The following is a 14676-nucleotide window of genomic DNA, read 5'->3' as shown; positions in this document are numbered from 1 at the left end:
TTTTTTGGTGTTAAGGTTTCCTGGTAGCACAAGCAGACCTAGCTGACGGTTCAGAAAGTTTAGGTCTCTCCACACGTTTAGATACTCTTGATTGTCTTTGCCGTTATTCTTCAAGATGTTTTTTGAAAGGACTTGATGAGAGTATTTCTGTTCTTTGTGGTTGCATGTTGGTAGTTCTATTTCCTCCTGCTATTGGGCTGGACAGCGTCACTTTATTTTCTATATTTTTTCAAAGCACGATTCACAGACTCCGGAGACCATTTTCCATATTGCCATGTGCCCACTTTGTGTGAATTGTAACGAGATAGAAAGCAGGAAAAACAATTCATCACGGGAGCCAAAATCGCACTGGTGCGATTACGGACACACGGTAGTAGTGCGATTTGGGAAACTAAACCATTTTAAAAAAATCTTTATATACCTCACAAATTAAAACAAGAATAACTTGAATTTGTCGCTATAATATTAATGGTATTTTGTTTATTACTACTTATTGAAACATAAGCTAATTCTCTTACCTTAATCCCTATTCTACTGTGAAATACCCCGAAAATTAGTAAGAAATACTCCAATTATATTGTACTGCAACTGCACAAACACATAACTTACTGCACGTCGTCACTTTACTCTGTAATTATGGAAATATCCTTAAGTACTTAATTTAACTACCAGATGGCTTGTTAGTACTACTGTTCCTTTTAAACTAGTGCGATTAGAACCCGATGCGATATCCGGAACTCTTCCCTATGTAGCTATAAAGTGAAACAATGTGATACATCAATAATAGTTCGGATAGTCAAACGTACGATGCATTCATGAAATACTACATTGATACTAGTCTCTAATTTACGATTTTTACTGCATCGAAACTTGCACAGTCTTAATATGCATCCATATATCCGAGCATATTGATTGTTCCTGTGTGTTTTAAAGCAGTATAATCAGTACCTATTGTGTTTCTAAGATATAGCTATATTAATTTCTGTGAAATGTGGTCTTCCTGTCACCACGGCATGGCGCGTCCTCAGGTTGTGGATCGAGGAGAAGGCCTCTAGATATAGAAGTTAGCTGCGAATATACTGAATAAGCAGTCGCGGACAGATGACAAGGGGTGATCCTCCAGCTTGGGGATTTGGTGTGGGGCGAACAACCTTAGCCTGTAAAAAAAATGTTCAGATATATTCGCAGAATCCTTGAATTAGAACTGATAACTTGGCACGAACTCAGCAAAGTAAAATGGAACATGAGATTTGGAACATGGAATATAAGAAGTTTCTATAGGGTAGCGGCGTTAAAATTTGTAAGGAATGAGTTTAGAAATAGAAAAATGAAATCTTTAAGTTTTACATCCCACGCTTATGCCGGTTAGGCTAAAGGAGACGGTAATGAAATGGTGGAATGAAGAAAGTGAAAGGAAACGGGAGAACCCCGAGAAAACCCACGAGCACGGTGTTTGTCCACCACAAGGTCCACACGGCGCGAGCTGGGATCGAACCAGGGACCCCAAGCGCCGGAGGTAAACGCTCTACCACTGAGCCACCGCGTCCCCAAATTTAGCAATAGAGAATGGACCTTGTGGGATATCAGAAAGTTAGATTAGAAGGAAATAGAGGAGTCAAGTCGGGAAATTTTACGTTCTTTTAAGGGGAACGAATTAAAAGATACCAACTAGGAACAGGGCTATCCACTCACAAACGAATAATATTAGCAATTACATGGATTGAATTTGTTAATGATAGATTTTCTTTTACTTCTCTTAAGGGTTGGTGGTGTAATATTTTGTTTTAAATGCACATGCTCCAACATAAAATAACGATGACAATAAAAAGGACAGTTTTTACGAAAGACTAGAACACATATTTGATCATCTTCCTCAATACCATATGAAAATTCTGTTAGGCCGTTTCAAAGCGAAGGTGGGACGAGAGGGGATTTTCAAACCTATTATAGGGAATAAATGTCTGCATAAGCAAGGTTGTGACAACGGCGTTAGACTCGTGAACTTTGCAACATCCAGAAACCTTATCGTGAAGATTACAAAATTCCCACATCGCGACATTCATAAATATACTTGGAATTTATCAGATGGAAAAACACATAATCAAACTGATCACGTTTTAGTAGACAGAAGAAAACAGTCTAGCACAACTAATGTTCGGTCTTTCAGAGGAGCTGATTGTGATACTAATTAGCATTTGGTAGTAATAATAATAATAATAATAATAATAATAATAATAATAATAATAATAATAATAATAATAATAATAATAACAATAATAATGCACAGGTGTTATAAAGGTTAGTGGTAGCCCAAGCCATCAAACTAGTATACGCCACTGCTGCAAGAGTACATTCTTAGTACAAGTATATTTTAGGCCCAGACTAACTTCTTCCCCACCTCGAAGTGCTTCAATTTCCACACTGCAAAGTATAAGCGGTTTATTTCTTAATCTCAAATGTTCAGATATCAAGAATGAAAACTTGGAACACATGAGTGTAGCCCTAGTGATGAGGCGAGGGTGATTTACGTATATTTGAAACGCATACATATTATCAACACTTGTTGATCCATTGCTATATTAGGGTCTTTCCAATACTTTTTGACAGCCATTTATGTTCGGTAATTTGTTTCCTAGATATTTGCAGTAATACCTAATTTCGTCATGCCACCTTGTATTAGAATGCTGTGTAGGTCACTTCTGGTCACTTGTGGTATCCAGTAAAAAAATTGCTTTTGTCTACCTTGTACGGTTTGTTTCCTAACAGTTATATCTATTTATCTACCTATCCATCCATCTACTCTCTCTCTCTCTCTCTCTCTCTCTCTCTCTCGCTATATATATATATATATATATATATATATATATATAGATATATATATATATATATATATAGATATAGATATAGATATAGATATATATATATATATATAGATATATAGATATAGATATAGATAGATAGATCGATAGATAGATCGATCGATAGATAGATAGATAGATAGATAGATAGATAGACATGTAAGCATATATACAGAACCGATTGTTAAAAGCAATAACATCACTAATTGTTGGTAAAGGGAAAGAAATCTTAAATAAGTTACTACACTATTTTGAAATATATGTTTAAAATCATGTTTTAAACTGTTCAAAATATTTAAAACATTTTTTGTGTGTGTTTTAAAACATGTTTAAAACATTTTAAACATCTTTTTCATGTTTTAAACACGTTTCGTTTTTTTTTTTTTTAAAAAAAAAACTCTTTTTTCAACCCTGGCGTGCACCCAATATAAAAGTTGTGTTTTACTTTGCGATTGTTGTTTTGTAGTTATTATTACTTATTGCGTTATCTGTCTTGAGTAGAATCCTGAAATTTGCGCCAACTGTTATGAAATGAAGCCCGCAGACAGTATAATAGATTGGGGTGTATTGGAATTTCTATTAACTCTGACGAGCGTTCTGTTATTTCTAGCGGGAAAATGGAAAGCTACTAAGAAAATTATCATTTAAAAAAATGTTACAAAGTAAATTGATTATAGAACGTTTGTTTGTAAGGCTAAGATCAGTAAATAATGATTTTGTAGTCAAATAGCAAAATCACGTTACACATTTCGTGATGCAAATTAATGAACGAAAAATATTTTATGGGATAATTGGGCACACTTCGTAATCGTTTGCGTCAATACAAAGCAAAACTTGAGATTTAGGTAACGATAATCGACATAACAATTATTATGATTGTCTGCATTTTTGCATTGAATTGGTCAGTGGCGTATTTAGGATTTTGTTTCGGGGAGGGCTTTGCTAACTTTCAGGGGGGCTTTGCCTGAAAATGTGAAAATTCTGCAAGATATTTCATATACTTTACTATAGTAAGTAAGATTTCGGGGGGGGGGGCTTAAGCCCGGAAGCCCCCCCTAAATACGCCACTGGAATTGGTGTACTCAACGTTTCTACGAAGATTGGTGCGGTATGACAATCAACATCAATAACAGAGTTGACTCTTGAGGGAAGTGACAGTGGTAAAAATTAACTTTTTATAAATGCAATGGCTCAGTGGTAGAGCGTTCACCTCTGGTGCTTGGGGTCCCGAGTTCGATCCCAGCCCCCTCTAAGTGAACTTTGTGCTGGACAAACATCGTGTGCGTGGGTTTCCTCGGGGTTCTCCAGTTTCCTCCCACTTTCTTCATTCCACCAGTTCATTCATTACTCATAATCACCGTCTCCTTTAGCCTCACCGGCATAACCTTGGGACGTAAAACTCAAAGATTTCATTTCATTTCATTTTTCGATTACAATCGTTTCACAGCCTGAGTATTATATTCCAAATAAATATAATAATTATTGTTTATATGATGTTCTGTCGTTAGTAAATACATTAAATTAGAATAAAATATTAAATTTTGTGCTTCAAAATATCGAGGGGGGGACGCGTGCCCTGCCAGAAATGCCCGTGACTTTTACAATCTGTGGATCCGTATAGTAAGACTGCATCCATGAAATACTGGTTTTCTACATTGTGAAAAGTTCATCCGACAGTGGAATTTAAAGCACTGCACAACAGGCCCGTATCCACGGGGGAAAAGGGGACAGGGCCCCCTAAACTTTGGCTGGCCACCTAAAATTTAACGGTAGGCTTGCAAATAAACTATAATATGGTGATGAAATATAATATGATTGGGTCGGGCCCCCCTAACTTCTACCACCCCCTCTAAATTTTTGGGCTGGCTACGGGGATGCTGCACAATCATGTTTGATATACACTTACTCATTTATTCTAAAAATTATCATTTGTATTATGGACTATTCTTAATCAGTATCCCTTATTAAAATTAGGAAATGTTTTATTAATATATTTTTAATTAATTAAAGCTACAGATTTACTTATAATTTGAGCAGGTTATCAATTTTCGGCCAGGTTTCGCCGTTTTGTGCGTTTTCGCTACTTTCTTAAGATAGCTACTGGCAACACTGGCAAAAATATTCGCGCAAGAGGAAATACGTTTAGCGCAGAGAAAATAAAAATATATTTTCTTCAGTCTTTGTGTTTTCAGTTGATGTGGATATTGTGAAGGCATCCATCGAAGCGTAAGTATTTTACATATTCCTATTATAAATAAAACCTCAACTTAGTTTTCTCTCAATATAAACGCAAAAAGGCGTGTAGTTGCGTTATAGTCTTCGATGAATAATGGAATTTGAAAACCATGTGCTTAGTAAAGTTATGGTGTACAGTGGAACAATTAAATTCATGCATACTAAGTAATGTATATGCAAATTGAGAATAGGATCCAACTGGAAATACACTAGATCCTATCTTTTTGGACAAATTGCGCTCTTGTCCTTCAGCGAACTTATTGTCGTTGGGTTCCTTGGTGTAGGTTTACTTTAGGACGTCTCATGCATTTTGGCTATAAATACAGTGTTTCTTGAGGGAAATTCGTCAGGAGACGCGTAAAAAGACTGTAATTGGCTTTCTACTAGGCTCCTTGCTTGAGGAAATTCGTTTCTTTGATCAGAGGTGAAAGGTCTCGAGTGACCTGCGGTATGAGGATGGTGGATAAGTTTAGCGTACACCGAAGGCAATGGGCAGATGACCAAAAGTCTAGGCACAACACTGAATGCGTTACCAATTTTCATTAGTCATGTATATTTCTTAATTCGATCCTTTTTCATTCACATTTTCACCTTCGTGTAATTGTAAAAATTAATTGTTGAAAATGGCAAGGTTCTAGAACACAGGTCCTCCTTCCCGTCTAGTTGTAATAAAGACAGAAAACAACGTGCCCTGCGGGGCTCTAACTCGCCTTCACTCCCTCACGCTCGTTCGGCAATACTACGTGATTTAAGAATTAAACTTTGGTACAGGAAGGAACCAACCTAGCTACTAACCTACATGGGGGGGACCTGTGTTCTAGAACCTTCCCGTTGAAAATTTAGTTTTTTTACAGTACGGTTTTGGGTATAAATACAGCTGGATATGTAGCATAGACACTGCTAAACTCAAACCAACCTGTGTTGGGTGACAACTAAAACTCACGAATGCTATCTAACCGGGTCAGGGTAGGACGAAGCCAGTGGGCACGCGCGCTGAATCTTTCAAAGAGAGCTGGCGTGTCAGTGATTGTGTGTGTGTAAGCGACTGTAGATGCTGGTTTTGGCAGCGATACGAGTTTCAATAGCACTTGTGATAGTTTCATACTAGTAACGCTCCATTCTAAACATAAAATACATATTTTGTATAGTATGTAGAAAGATTCCGCCTGTGGAAGATAGCATCTGATAGTCATTTTTCATATGCACTCGCTTATTTTACCCGTCGTAAAGCGTTGTAATGATTTTACACTAGTAATCTTATACTTGTAAACTTAAACTACATCTATATTACTCTGTCTTTAAGGGTGTCGCCTGCAGAGATTTACTTCTTATAAACATATTTTTTTTATGCAAAGTATTGGATTTTACCTCTAAATCTTCCATAATGTTTTGAACCATCACCGAAAGGTGAATAGCAGTCTCCTAGTGGTGCAATGTGGTTCTAGATTCGTTTTCCGATGGTAGAGGATAAAAAATTGTGATACATTCCAGTGTTTTGGATTCCTCCTTAAACAGTAGGTACACGTGTCATGTGATTCTTAAGAATGATTCGATCATTTGATTCGCTCAGATGAATCGTTTAGGCTTCTGTGCATTCCCTTCGCGCAATTATTTGTTTCGATCAAATGAATTGGTTAGAAATGATTCGCTCATTGGATCATTTAGGTTTGCGCGCATACATTGTGCGCAGAGGAGTTATTCGATCATACAAATTGTTTGTCTGCTGCAACTCAATGAATTGCTTGTGATGAAATGCGATCTCTCTTGTCAACCATCTTTGCCATGTGACACGGACAGCACTGCATTGGGGCCAGAACAGCTTTGAAACAAGTTTCAAACTTCATTGTCACTACGAAGTTAGAATATGCTCTTGCTTCCTCGCATTAATTGTTTCAGAAACTAGCATTTGCGTCGGAACGGGCAAAATCTAAAAGTGTTGCCGTCTTCATTTTTTATTGCCAAATTCAATTTTCGAGAAAACATGCTTTGTTCAAAGTGATCCATCAGAGGCCTGTATACCGTAAATCATGTCCTTTAAACCAGAACGTTATACAGAAAAGTTAAATTGAAGCAGAAACTAGAATTTTATTTATTAGCGCATTTTATTCGTTTCAGCCTAAATGATCTGCTTCTTGCTGGAAGCATCAAACGTATTCCTTTACCTTTTTACTGATCGAAAAATTTCAAATTTAAGTGCCCCAGTATTGCACCATGACAACATGAAGTACGTGGACTAGATATACTTCCATCGAGGTACACATCGTTAACGGTGAACATAAGATTGTAGAGTAGGTCAGGCTCGTATTCACAGGGGGCTAGGGGGGCCGAGCTCCTCCTAAATTTTTACTGGCCCCTATAATTTTCACGGTAGGCTTACAAATGAATTATTAATATAGTGATGAACTGTCATATGATTGAATCGCTCCCTCTAACTTCTTCAGCCCCCCCCCCTAAAAATTTGAGCTTCCTACGAGCCTGGAGCAGGCGCATAGTTAGGGAGATCCAGGAACCTTAATATCCCCTGCGGGCAACTGAAGCCCCCGCGATTACCTTGGAGTTCCCTTGAACTTTCAGTTGTTTCTTTAGATAAATGTATCTTAGAAATAAGAGTAAGAGCGAAAAGGGTCAAGTGGATTGGGCGAGGTACGGGCCTGATTTATGAACTTTCTCCGAGATAATTTTAGAACAGCTGTCTTTCTATCTCTAGCTTTTTTTTAAAATTTATTTATTGTATTATTATAGATAGAAATATAAAACCCTAAAGTGGATGTGTAACTTTCATGTTTTTACTTCTAAATACTGATACCACTACACGAAAGTGTGTGCTCATTTCTGGTATGTAGGTTCTTACATTTTCTTATGCCGAGTGTTACAAACTCTGTAAAGGATAAACCTTGTTCATGGATATATACAGTGGCGTATTTAGGGGGGGGGGCTTCCGGGCTTAAGCCCCCCCCCGAAATCTTACTTACTATAGTAAAGTATTTGAAACATCTTGCAGAATTTTCACATTTTCAGGCAAAGCCCTCCCCGAAAGTTAGCAAAGCCACCCCGGAAACAAAATCGTAAATACGCCACTGGATATATATATATATATATATATATATATATATATATATATATTATATATATATATATATATATATATATATATATGGGTGATTCCACGAAAAAGGGAAATTTTCACTTGGAAAATTTTTGTTCCGTTGAGGGTCGCTTATTTCGATAAAAATATCACATGCACTTACTACTACTAAGTACATGTTAATTAGGTGTTCAGCAGAGCTGAATCGTTATTGGTGTAGTAAATAAAAAATAATAAACTTTTCAGCACCCACGGAGTTGAGACCATAGGACACGGAGTTGAGATTAGTTAACACGGAGTTGAAAAATTGCTGTGGAGTTGAGAAACGTGATACATCTGCGTGATCAGTTTTATTTTATAAGCGATTAAGGTTATAATTTACACAAAAATCAGAATAATTTGCCAGTAATTTTCGTAAGTTACAATATATTCTCCTTATGTTGAATAAATACTAACATAAACTAAATGACATGTAATTTGTTATACAAAAATACTCCAGAAAATATTGTTTTTAAACATATGAAAACGAACGGACCAAAATTGAGTACATATACTGTATAATATATATATATGAATATGAATATGTAACGTACAATAATAAGATACACATACACTTATCAAATATTGAAGAAGTATCGCGCTCTCGATGTGTTGACTTAATCATACGGAATTTGTGTATTTGTATATTTGGAATATATATATATATAATGAACACTAAATAGCAATGTTAGGCACTCATCGTTTCTCAGTTTTCTTTGAATAATTCGATGTTCTTTGTTAAGTAGTCCACATTTTCCACTCCAACGAAAGAAAAATGTCTTGAGGAAACAGGGAAGGGCTGTTCTAGTCTACACAGAATGTCCTCTGCCAACACCTTTTGCACATCAGGTTCAGTGGGCCAGGAGAAATTCTTGCCGATCCGCTTCATAAAATTGACTGTCAGTACATTCCCCTCAGACTCTTCGACAATCCCTAAAAAGAAAACAATAAGCTGATCATATGATAAGATTTAGTAACTCCTTATAGTCAGAAGTTTTGGTCAAATAATAGTAGATGCGAGAATTTTTAGAGTTCTTTTAAAAGTTAAAAAGTAACAATAATAATTTGATTTTTACCTGGGTACCACTCATCAGAGTATATAACTGCAACCCAGTCTCCAGTTTTTAGTGGATTGTCATCTGTTAAACCAACTTCACTAGAAACGTTTACATCCGAAGAAATTGTTGTTATTGATGGTGGAGAATAGTAAAGTTGCCCGAGATGGAAATGAATGCAGATATCTCCTGCTGGACATGCAAAACACGAAAGAGAACGGAAATTAATTACTTGTGGCGATATGCTACACCATGTTACTTGATGTACTTTTGCTGTTCCTACAAAACGTTTCGTGGTAAGAGGAAGGTGCTGTTCGACAGATGAAACTTCTTCCTTTGAAACAGTATATATCTTAACACCTCTGCAATATTTTCTCATTTGTTCAATTAATGTTGCGTAGTTGTCTACATCACACCCTTGAGCAATAAGGGAGTCTGCAGTTCTTTTAAGAGTGGCCCCAACCCCATCGGGAGCACCTTTCCCATGTCCAGTTTCAGAATAGTTCCATGTAATATTCTTGCATTTTATAATTGACGTTGACAGGTAAGTAGCAATCAAGTAGAACATGTTCTTATTTCTATATTGGGTTGAAGGTCCGTCCGAGACAAAGTGCAAGCTTGTAAGATTTGGAAAACGATTCTTCACTTCCAGCAGAATTGGTCGCAGATAAGCAATTATGGCAGCTGGTCCATGATTGAGAGATTCAGATACACTACAAAAACTTTCAACTTTTAACTCTTCAGACTGACCCATGTAGTACATTACTCCAGTATGCAACGTTATTTGTTGGCGCGAACCTCCAAAGTGAACAGACTGTGGTTCTTCAGCATATTTACAGACAAAATTCTCTGAGAAGTCCACGTGGATGATAACGTCTTTTGTGGTCAGCTTACATTTTAAATCTTTTATTGCTTTGTACTGATGAACAATATTCATTTGATGTTTAATTAACGTGGGAATCAAGTCGTATAGAGATTCAACCAACTCTTTCTGCGTACATTTAATCTCAGCTTTTTTCGTTACTTGAACAGCAATTTCCTTTTCTCCTTTTCCAATTCGTTTTTCTTTCGTCGTTACCCACTTATGGAGAGAACACTCTAAGTTACCTTCAAATTCACTGACAATTACTGACTTTTGTGCACAAAATTTACAATCCCTTCGCAAACAATTTTCATTGTAAGTGCTGCAACAGAGTTCTTCAACTATACCAATAGCGTTTTTTATTGAAATAACTCCCAATGAATTAAGTTTTTTAACAAGTAAATTCACATTTTCATGGAATATGCACAAGCAAGTATTTCTTCTCCCAACTTCAGGAAACATGACCCAGTATGGTCGTAATTTGCAGAAAAGGGAATAGGATATGTTATAATTATGTTCCTCATTGAATTTCAGGCATAGGTTTTGTAACGTGTCACTTAAATATCTTTTTTGCATCTTAACACCATCTCTTGTCACATAATCTTTTTTACCGGGGCAAATTCTACTGTTTTCATCACGTACCAGAAATTTTCTAATATCCTCAGCAACATTTACTGGAACAGAGTATCTTCTGTATTTTTTTCTTTCATACTGAACTTTCTTCTTCCGCGATTCACAAGCTTTCACTCTCTTAAAAGAAATGAATGTACCCAATTTCGTCAACAGTCTGTATTTTTTCAAAATTTTGCCAGCAACAAGTTTTGTAAATATTTGTTTCTCTCTATCACTTTTCATTCGTCTGTAATTTTCTGCTAACTGTGTTTGAAGTACTTCACCGAATACAAGCTTCTTCTTCACATCTTTTGGTATGTTCTTGCCTCTCACAAATTTCCTTACTTTACTTCGGGGAGTATTTTCACATTTGTTCTTATCTTTTAATAAACGCTGTTTATATTTTGAAGCGATTTTTGTCATTGCATGCAGTTCTTGTTGAAGCTTTCGTATTTTCCTGTACGCCTTCGAACGATCCTTTCTCACTTTCTTGCGACCTATTTTCTTTTGACTACTACAACAGTTTGCGGAACCTGTGCTAGGCATAGCTGCTCCGAATTGGTTATTTTCTGTAACATGAGAAACCAATGACCCATTATGTGATAAGAGTGAACTTGCGTATGATGAATTATCTTGAACAATCTTTTCAGCAATTTGTTTGGATTTTTTCCTTCCATAATGTTCTCTTGATGATTGTCGCCACTTTTTCCTCTTCATTCTTTGCTCCCTTTCAGATAATGATGATATGCCTTTTACTTTTCCTTCTTCCTTCCTCTTTCTCCACCTTTCTCGTTCTCTCCTCTTGAACTCTTCATACTTAAGAGGATCATTCCTGATTGCCAACCGACGTTTCTTTTCGGCTTCCCTCTTTCTTTCTAGCTTTTCCTTTTCAGTTAATCGTTTTCTCGGCATTTTAATCTGAAAAGATATGAAAGAAAAAGAGTTTTATAACAAATGTTACTTCTCACAGACTATTTCACAAGAAACATTTAGAAATGTAAGAAATTCATTGATATTGAAAGATTTTGAAGAAGTTTTTTTTTTTTCGGAATTTTTTTTATAAACTTTTATTGAGACTGTCATATGTGACAAATACTGAATTGGAAAAAAAAATCTAATTAGTTAAGGGGTGATAATCCAATATCAATCAATCAAGAGAGAGAGTGTGTTTTAAAAGCTTTTTGTTGGTGTGCATAATACTTATAGATTAGGACGACAATAGGTTAAAAACAGACACTATCTATCTTGACTGAAGTTCTACCTCCGGCTACCTGACGGCCGCAAAACTGAACTTACGCGTAACAGTTCTTCTTAAATGGACTATAGCAGGGCCAACAAGAGATGGTCTCTGAAGTTTCTTACCACATGCAGAGGGCAAAATGCAGCCCCTACCTTGGTGTTAGTGTTACCAACCACGGACTATCTTACAAGCATTAATTAAATTAGCATTATAGATGGACCTAAAAAACCCTTGACACGTGAGTAGTAGCAACGCCGCTGTGAGTTGTCAGAGATCTCTTGCTGGCTCCTCTATAAGACGTACCAGCTGGCCTTTAAGCGTGAATGATACGTGGCCAGCGCGTCGGCTTCTACGGCCATTGTACTGGTCTGGGCAACCAGGTTTCACTACATCTCTACACAAGTAGTTTCCAAGTGCCTCACTATGCGAGGTAAACACCATCAATTTTTAAGCTTCCACCGGGAAACAAACCCAGAACCACGCACGAAAGGCGAGCGTGCTAGTCATTAGACCATGAACTCGCTTTATTTCTATCAATACGTTGAAAGAATAAATATTTAAGACAGCATGGGCATAACAAATACAATAGGATTATCAACTCCGTGAACTTGTCTCAACTCCGTGGATTCCTTAGTTTTCAAATGGACACGGAGTTGAGCACCATGGAGTTGAGAAAATTGCATATAATTCACCTTTACCGGGACACCTTTTAATCAGTACATGTAAGTACTTGTGCACGAATTTCGTACATTACGACGTAGGTTTCTAAAGGAAAATTAGTTATATACCGTACAAATACATTCAATAATACATACCATGGTGTTGAGTAACAATTAATATACGCACCTGCTTTTCACACAAAAAATATTTTTCCTACAGCTTCAGACACTTGCACACAAGGTTTTCTGTCCTTCAATCCAACATGACTGCCTTGTCTTCTTGTGGGTGTTGCCAATGTGGATGACCATGCCATCTATTGAGAGCAATATCAATTTTTTCTCATGCCATGGAGTTGAGACGAAATATAAGTGACAGAAACGAAGCTTAGTTAAGCTTTCGAAAATAATCGTAATATAGGTTTACTATTAATAAAACCGAAACATTGAAGGGTTCTCTTCCAGTTAATGTCCATTAAATGATGTTTGATTTGCGACTTCAATTGTAATTTACTAATTAAAGTCAGTCAACTGTATTCTGTGACAGCCCACGGTGTTGAGAAATCTGGGTAATAATAATTTTTTACGTATGTTCCGTGTTACATTTGCAAATTGTTATACACGATATACCTACTTTTTGACGGTTACTATCAAACAAAAAAAAAAATGAGGTGAATATTTCTAGTAGTAGTTTGATGAAATGCCCGTGACAGAAAATTTCCCTTTTTCGTGGAATCACCCATATATATATATATTTATTTGGGAGCCGTAAGAATCGGCAATGCAAGTCGCGGACCCTGTTCCCGCTATTTGAATTTATTATTTATTAGGCCTACTGATTTGTTAAATTAACCCGATGGCAGAACTTTCTTTGTCTTTCTGCGATAAGGTTTTGTAAGACAAAAATTTTCTGCAGGAATTCCGAAATAAAAAAAATCAAGATGATGATATCATGTTTTTATTATAGCGTTACGTGAAGTATGGTATCCCTAGTTTGAGTTACAACCTGTGAAGTCACATTTCTTGAAAGAGTTTTGCTAAAAGAAGCAGATTTAAAATATATATATGATACAATACATGTGAGATTTCTACATACAGTATTAGAAAATTTCTTTTGATGTTCCATTTATAAAGTGCAAGTGATGTTCAAAAAGTAAAACTCATTTACTTTCATTAAAACGATTAAAATAGCTCACAATGTACAATACACAATATCTTGCAGATGGCCAGATTAGGGTGGGCGCTTGAATGCAGAATAGCAAATACAACGTAAGCCACTGCAGTGACGGCAAAATCGATCAATATATAACTATGATAATTACTAAAATGTTATGTCTAATACGTCTTCGTTAAAATCGAAATATCTAGAAGATGGCGTTACTCACGAGACTAGAAATTCCTCATCTTGTCTCGATTTTTGTCTACAAAACGAGAGAAGTGTATTTTCAAATTCAAGACGATAGGAGAAACATGATATCTCGATAAACAGAAACGAGACGAGAAGAGACATTTCTCAAGTATAGTCAACAATACTATTTCACTCAATTGTAAGATCTCAAAAACTGTTTTAATGTTACATGATTTGTAGTATAAAAACTATAAATTGATTGCCTGAACGTAGTGGAGAGCATTTATCAAAGTTTAAGCAAACGAAAGTCATTACATATGCACTGAGAAAAATCCGTTCTCCAAACAGCGGTATATTGTACAATAGGGATATGACTTTTTTACTTTTTACAAAATTTTAATTTTCCTGATGTTGTATTTAATGAACTTTTGCCTATACGTTACTTCTCTGGTGTTATTTTTGTTCGGGGTTGGAAAAACGTCCCGCACCTAATCTATTGTCATATGCGAGGTAAGTGAAAAAAACGACACATGATCAGAATTTTTAATTTGTAAAACATGATAATGAAAAGAAGTCTGGCATCTAGGAAAGGTTTAATAGACATTGGTATAATATAAATTGTGGTCATGTAATCTATTTATCGTATATTTACAATCAAAATGTAGAGATCTTTGTCTGCCCATCAA

The 14676-nt window shown here is 36.1% G+C and overlaps 1 protein-coding gene across 2 annotated transcripts in view; it reads left to right on the top strand.

Moving 5' to 3' along the window:
* Positions 1-4956: 4956 nt before the first annotated feature.
* The window catches only part of Dtwd2 (DTW domain containing 2), an 82468-nt gene continuing 72748 nt past the window's right edge, over positions 4957-14676 (top strand). Inside the window, exon 1 of one of the 2 annotated variants that reach the window (XM_081733685.1) lies at positions 4957-5084. The gene's annotated coding sequence lies outside the window, so the exon portion shown is untranslated. The remainder of the gene's footprint in view (positions 5085-14676) is intronic. The other variant, XM_081733686.1, reaches the window with a different exon arrangement.

Source organism: Thermobia domestica, chromosome 12, assembly GCF_964235325.1.
Source record: "Thermobia domestica chromosome 12, izTheDome1.hap1.1, whole genome shotgun sequence".
In the NCBI taxonomy this organism is placed as follows: Eukaryota; Metazoa; Arthropoda; class Insecta; order Zygentoma; family Lepismatidae; genus Thermobia; species Thermobia domestica.
This window is presented reverse-complemented; position numbering and strand designations above follow the sequence as displayed.